Source organism: Microcebus murinus, chromosome 24 (assembly GCF_040939455.1).
Source record: "Microcebus murinus isolate Inina chromosome 24, M.murinus_Inina_mat1.0, whole genome shotgun sequence".
NCBI lineage: Eukaryota > Metazoa > Chordata > Mammalia > Primates > Cheirogaleidae > Microcebus > Microcebus murinus.
Window position 1 is genome coordinate 4853875 of NC_134127.1, and position 7279 is coordinate 4861153.

Here is a 7279-nt window from a genome sequence, read left to right on the forward strand (position 1 = left end):
GACACCCGGGACCCGGCGGTCAGGTTCCCAATACTCTGCAGAGCGAGTCCCCAAGGGACACTTTGTTCCAGGCCACCTGCGGGTTGGCCTGTAGATTCTTTCTGCCCCTGAGATCAAGCTTCTGACTGTCCCCACCACAGACTGGGGGTGGGGACACGGTGGGAGTAGGGAGTCAGGACAGCCTGAAGTTCAGGCTGCAGGAGGGGTGGGCTGGGGGGTGCAGGGTGGAGAGGAGGAGGGGGCAGGAGGGAGGCCCAGCATCCTGCTTGCAAGAACAAGGCATGCTTTTTAAGGGAAAGAGAGTCTTTCCCCAAAAGGCGGTTCCAGGGGTGCCCCAAGGCGCAGCTCGCTCTCACTCGTGATGTCCCACATTTAAAAAGGGCCATCACATGCCTTCCCCATCCCTGGAGAAATAATTCTCCAAGGAAAACAGGAGCTGGGACTGGAGCAGGGGAAACCGAGGGCGGGAACTTCTTCTGCTGGCTGAACTCTTACTAGACACACAAAGAAAATTCTTGAAGATACTCGAGACCTTTGCACTGGTCCCTGTTCTTCGTCATGAATGGTAAGAGCTGCTCGCTGCAAATGACACAGACAGGCCACCACCACCGCGGCTCCTGGGGCTTGCTGGCAAGGGTTGTCTCCCGGGCCAGCTGGCTACCAGCGTTGTCTGCCACTCCTACTCTCACTCATCCACCCCCAAATCTGGTATTTAGTGAGCACTTGCAACTCACAGGCCCTTTTCTCCGTCCCGGGCATACGACGGTGTGATGGGCAATGTGATGGGCAAGGTCAAGGCACTCGTGGGAGCCTTTACCAAGAACGTGGGTCTTTGGCTTCATCTTTGTTCGGCTGTCACGTGGGCACCCAGGGGACAGATATCGGCTCAGCACCTTCGACGTCTAAGTCACATGCACCAGGAAGAGGTAAAGAAGAATCAGAAACAAATTTTATCCTCCTGGAGGGGGAAAAAAAAAAGACACAGATCATGACTAAATCCAATGCATTTATAAAATGTTAGGTATCCTAAGCCTGGAAAGGGTGGGAGAGAGTCCAGAGAGAGAAGGCAGTTTATCCAGGTTACTTCTTAGTGAGGGGTTGGAATTAAGACGCATGTTAACTGTTCACAGCAACTTTTTATTATACACTGTAATATATAGTGCAGTGTGGGCTGCACGTTTATTGTTATTGGCAGTAACGACAGCGTAATTCATTGTCGTTGTGATTACGGACACATCACAACACCCCCCTCTGTAAGGCAGGTGCCCCTGACGCTCTGGAACTCCATGTCAGGCCTGTTCAGAGGCCAGCGATGCGGCGGACAGATCCCAGAACTGGAAGCCGGGCTCCTTAGAAGAGGCAGAGCTGTGCAGAGGTGGAGCGAGCCCAGGCTGCAATTCAATAGCAGGCTGCAAATGCCGGCTCCCCTGCTCGCCTGCTGCGAGGCCAGGGGCAAATCACTTGAACTCCCTGTGTGTGTTTCCCCATCTGTTAAATTGGGGTGATAACAGCACGGGCCTCATAGGGTTCTATGACAATTAAACGCATGTAAAGCGTTCACAACAGCGCCCGACAGATAGTGTGCACTCAATAATGCCTGTCATTATTATTACCCTGCCTCATGCAAAGTGGTCTCTTGAAGACACAATCAGCATGATGCTAGGAGGGCCCTTATTAAATGAATGCAGTTGTCTTCTTGTATTTAAACACCAGTGAGAGTTATTTATATTAATTTTACTTTAAAAATCCCTCCCGAGTTCATACATGGGTCCTAAATATTTGAAGAATTTGTTTCTGCTAAAATAATATGTCTATTAGCATGCAATGTGCTATTAGATGCCTATAAAAGGGCATAGGCATTGCATATGTAAATTCAGATCCCACCCCCCCCATGCCCCCTTCCTTGTCCCATCTCCTGGTCTTTCTCCAGAAGCGATCACCTTCCTGAATTTTGTGTTTAGTATCCCTTTCCTTTTTTTTTAAAAAAAACTTCATAAAAATTAAAATACATATCATAATAATAAAATGCACAAATCTTATGTGTATAGCTTGATTAATTTTTACACAGCATACACTTATGTAACCAGAGTTGGATGGAATGGAATGTTATTGGTATTCCAGAAGCATCTCTGGATGCCCCTTGCTGGTCAATCTTCCATCCCAAGGTAACTGCTGTTCTGGTTTATGTCACTATAGTTATGGAATTATTAAGAATGTACTCTTGTCTTCCAGTCAGCAGTGTATCTGCAAGATTCCATGTTGTTGTACATATCCTTAGTTCATTCTTTTTCCTGGTTAAGTGGTATTCCATTGTGTGATAAGCCACACAGTTTATTCATTCATTCTTCTGTTAATGGACGTTTGTGTTGTGTCCATTTTCTGGCTATTATAAATAAAGCTGCCATGATCTCTACTGTCCACGTCTCTTGGTACACACATGTACTTATTTTTGTTGAGAATGACAGGAGTGTAATAGTTATGCCACCAGTTGTGTGCATGTTATAGTAGTACTTCCAAGCAGTTTGCTTTTTTTTTGAGACAGAGTCTCGCTTTGTTGCCCAGGCTAGAGTGAGTGCTGTGGCGTCAGCCTAGCTCACAGCAACCTCAAACTCCTGGGCTCAAGCCATCCTCCTGCCTCAGCCTCCCGAGTAGCTGGGACTACAGGCATGCGCCACCATGCCCGGCTAATTTTTTATATATGTTAGTTGGCCAATTAATTTCTTTTTATTTTTTTACAGTAGAGACGGGGTCTTACTCTTGCTCAGGCTGGTTTTGGACTCCCGACCTCGAGCAATCCGCCCGCCTCGGCCTCCCAGAGAGCTAGGATTACAGGCGTGAGCCACCGCGCCCGGCCCCAAGCAGTTTTTGAAAGCAGCTGGACGAATTTACTATCCACGCTTACCGTTGTGAACGTTCTAGTTGCTCCACATCATTGCCAACACTTGGTATTGTTAGTTATAAAGCTTTTTTTAGCCATTTTGGTAGGTGTGGTGGGCCATGCATTTCCCTTTATCTCTGTTTTAGTTGCATCCAACAACTTTTGGTATATTATTTTCGCTGCCATTCAGTCCAAAAAGTTTTCTAGCCTCCATATATATGTACAGCACATATCTTCTCTCACTCTGTGATTTTCTTTTCTCTTTATTAATGGCATTCTTTTGTTGACTAGAAGCTTGATATTTTAATGTGATATTTTTTTTTACTTTGACCCAGGTGTTATTTAGAAAAGTATACTCCTTAATTTCCAAACGTCTGGGAATTTCCTAGTTATCTTTTGGACTTCTTGCTCAATTTCACTGTCATCAGAGAATATATTCTGAATTATTCAATACTTTAGAATTTACTTGGGCATGTTAAAATCTCCAACTATTCTTTCGGATCTGAATTTTTCTCCCTTAGTTCTATTGGTTTTTGCTTTATATATTTTTGAGGCTATGTTATGTGTATATAAAGTTAGAATTGCTGTTTTCCTATTGAATTGTCCCTTTTATCATCAGGAAATATTATTCTGTAAAACTGCTTGCCCTGAAGTTTACTTTGTCTGATACTTGTCTAGCTACACCAGCTTTCTTTTAATTAACATTTGCTTGGTGTATCTTTTTCTATGCTTTATTTTCAACCTTTTCTAGTTATCTGTTTTTGCATAACAAACCATCCCAAAGCTTAGTGGCATAAACCAACAATCATTTTATTTTCCTCATAGGTTTTGTGAGTCAAGAATTTGGACAAGGCATAGCACAGCAAGGATGCCTTATCTCTGCTCTGCGTTGTTTGGAGTCTTGGTTGGAAAGACCTGAATGATTGGAGGAGACTTCTTCACTCCATATTGGCTACCTGGACTGGATAACTTGAGACTGTAGTGCACGTGGCTTCTCCAGGTAGCCTGAGCTTTTTTTTTTTTAATAACATGGCAGCCTTGGGTCAGACTTCTTACAGTGTGGCTCAGAGCTCCAAGAGTGACTATTTCACCAAACAAAGCACAAATTGCATGGACTTTTATGACCTAGCCTCCAAAGTCACAGTGTTGACTGGACGCAGTGGCTCACACCTGTAATCCTAGCTCTCTGGGAGGCCGAGGTGGGAGGACCGCTCAAGGTCAGGAGTTCGAAACCAGCCTGAGCAAGAGCAAGACCCTGTCTCTACTAAAAATAGAAACAAATTCATTGGCCAACTAAAAATATATAGAAAAAATTAGCTGGGCATGGTGGCGCATGCCTGTAGTCCCAGCTACTTGGGAGGCCAAGGCAGGAGGATCGCTTGAGCCCAGCAATTTGAGGTTGCTGTGAGCTAGGCTGGCATTCTAGCCAGGACAACAGAGTGAGACTCTGTCTCAAAAAAAAAAAAAAAAAGAAAGAAAAGTCACAGTGTTGCTTCTGCCATATTCTGTTGGTTGAAGGAACCACAACCCTGCACAGATTGGGGTGGGGAGTAGACCCCATTTCCTAACGAAAGAATTACCAAAAAATTTGTGCCTGTGTTTTAAAACTATCACATAACTTTTCTTTCTGTATCCTTATATATAAGGTTCCATTTATTTATTTATTTCGAGGAGATGGAAACAGGAGTTTATTGATTTGCCAGCAAATGAGGAGCTTGGCAGACTCCTGTCTCAAAATACCAACGTCCTCAAGGTTTTGCTTATTTTTATCCAGTCTTATAATCTTTGTCTTTTAGTTGGGAGTCTTTGGACCATTCCTATTTACAGTGATTAGTGATATTTACAATTTAGACCTATCATCTTGCCATTTATTTTCTATTAGTTCCATGTGTTTCTTTTTGTTAATTTTGTTCTCCTTTCTTTCCTTGTTTTAAATCATGCATTTAAAAAACTTATTCCATTTCCCTCCTCTGCAAGCTTGTTAATTGTAAACTTCTTTTATTTTCTTTAGTGATTACCCTAGAATTTGCATGTCGTCTTTGCTCAGGGGCCATGCTAACCTTCTCTGTATCATTCCAATTTTAGTGTATGTACTGCCAAATGGAACACAATGATTACTCTAGAGATTGCAACAAGTATCATTATTTTATTATAATGTACCTTAAATTAGTATAGTTGGCCCTCTGTGTCCACGGGTTCCATGTCTGTAGATTCAACCAACCTGGGATCAAAAATATTCAGAAGAAAAAAAATGTATGGTTGCATCTGTACTGAACACGTACAGACTTTTTTTTTTACCTTGTCATTACCCCTAAATAATACAACATGACAACTATTTACATAGCATTTATATTAGGCATTATAAATAATCTAGAGATGATTTAAAGTGTACAAGAGGATGTGCATAGGTGATATGCAAATGCTATGCTATTTTATACAAGGGACTTGAGCATCTGTGGATTTTGGTCTCTGAGGGAGGTCCTGGAACCAAACCCTGCAGATACTTATATCATGTCCTGGTAGATACAAGAACCTTACAGCACTTTAACTCCATTTACCCTCCTCCTGCCTCTTGTGCTGCTGTTAACATATATTTAATTCTCTGTATGTTTTGAAAACCGTAAGACATTAGTATTATTGTTTTACATGGTAAGCATTAATTTAAATTTGTCCATAAATTTTGCCTTTTTGGTGCTGATGATTCCTTTTTGCATGACTGTGTTTTTATCTGGGATTATTTTCTTCCTGGAAAAGTCCTAGTCTTTTAATGCAGATATGCAAGTGATAAATTCTCTGTTTTTGTTTGCCTGAAAATGTCTTTACTATGCCTTCATTTTTGAAGGATATTTTCACAGAGTATAGAATTTTAAGTTGGCAATTATTTCTTTTTAGCACTTTAACAATTTTCTTTCGCTATCTTCTGGTTTTTGTTTTAAAAAATTGCTTAGCTATCAGTTTTATTGTGTCTTTTCCAACTTTCCTTGCTTTTAGGATTTTTTTCTTTGCTTTTGCTTGTTTGTTTTGTTTTTAGCAGTTTTTCTGCGATATATCTAGGTGTGGTGTTTTTTTTTTGTATTTGTTTTGCCTGATGTTTGTAGAAATTCTTTACTCTGTAGCTTGATGTCTTTCACCATTTTTTTTCTTTTTTTTAATTTTAATTGCCAATTAATTTCTTTCTATATTTGTAGTAGAGACGGGGTCTCGCTCAGGCTGGTTTCGAACTCCTGACCTCGAGCAATCCACCCGCCTCGGCCTCCCAGAGTGCTAGGATTACAGGCGTGAGCCACCACGCCCGGCCTTTTTTTTTTTTTTTTTCTTTTAATTGTATTTCACCATTTTTGAAAACTTGTCTGCCAGTATTTCTTTAAAAATTGCTTCTACCCCATTCTCTCTCTCCTTTGCATCTGGGACCCAGTTACAAAGCTGTGAGATGTTTTTTTTACCATCTCTCTATGTTGCTTATGCTCTTTTTTCCCCATAATTTTTCATTCTTTTGTCTCTGTGCTTTGCTGTCCTCTCTTGGCTATGTTTAATCTGCGTTTGAACCCCTCTATTAAATTCTTAATTTCAGTAATTTTATTGTTTTAGTTCTAGGATTTCCATTGACTCTTTGGTAAAATTCTTTACCCTTTCCTTTATTTTCTTGAACATATTAATAATAGTTATTTTAAAGTCTCTGTTTGATAACTCTAATCTCTACCGTCACCGTTTTTTCTAGCATTTCCCCCCTTCTTGGTTTTTAGTCATTTGATCTTATTTCTTGGTATACCTGGTAATTTTCAATTGAAATCTAGACATCGTGCATGAAAAATTGTAGTCTCTGATTATGTTATCTTTCTTCAAAGATTATTTAATTTTCTTATGACAGGAAGATAAGGTATTTTATTATTATTATTATTATTATTATTTTTTTTTTTTTTTTGAGACAGAGTCTCGCTTTGTTGCCCAGGCTAGAGTGAGTGCCGTGGCGTCAGCCTAGTTCACAGCAACCTCAAACTCCTGGACTCAAGCAATCCTTCTGCCTCAGCCTCCCGACTAGCTGGGACTACAGGCATGCACCACCATGCCCGGCTAATTTTTTCTATATATATATTAGTTGGCCAATTAATTTCTTTCTATTTATGGTAGAGACGGGGTCTTGCTCTTGCTCAGGCTGGTTTCGAACTCCTGACCTCGAGTAATCCGCCCGCCTCGGCCTCCCAGAGTGCTAGGATGACAGGCGTGAGCCACCGCATCTGGCCAAGGTATTTTATTATTATTGTTATACAATTGAGGATGGAACTAGGAGCTTTGTTAGGGTTGGGCTATTCATAATGGTCCCTGTTCCACGATTCCTAGGGGATAGTTCTCCTTACTCTTAGAGCATAACTCACTTCTAGGGACCAGGCTCTTCTGGGGTCT

General features: G+C 41.3%; 1 non-coding gene across 1 annotated transcript; it reads right to left on the minus strand.

The window, feature by feature from the left end:
* Window positions 1–4880: 4880 nt before the first annotated feature.
* On the minus strand, window positions 4881–4987 carry LOC142864289 (U6 spliceosomal RNA). The gene has a single exon (XR_012914814.1). It is a non-coding gene; the product is annotated as a U6 spliceosomal RNA (small nuclear RNA).
* Window positions 4988–7279: the final 2292 nt, after the last annotated feature.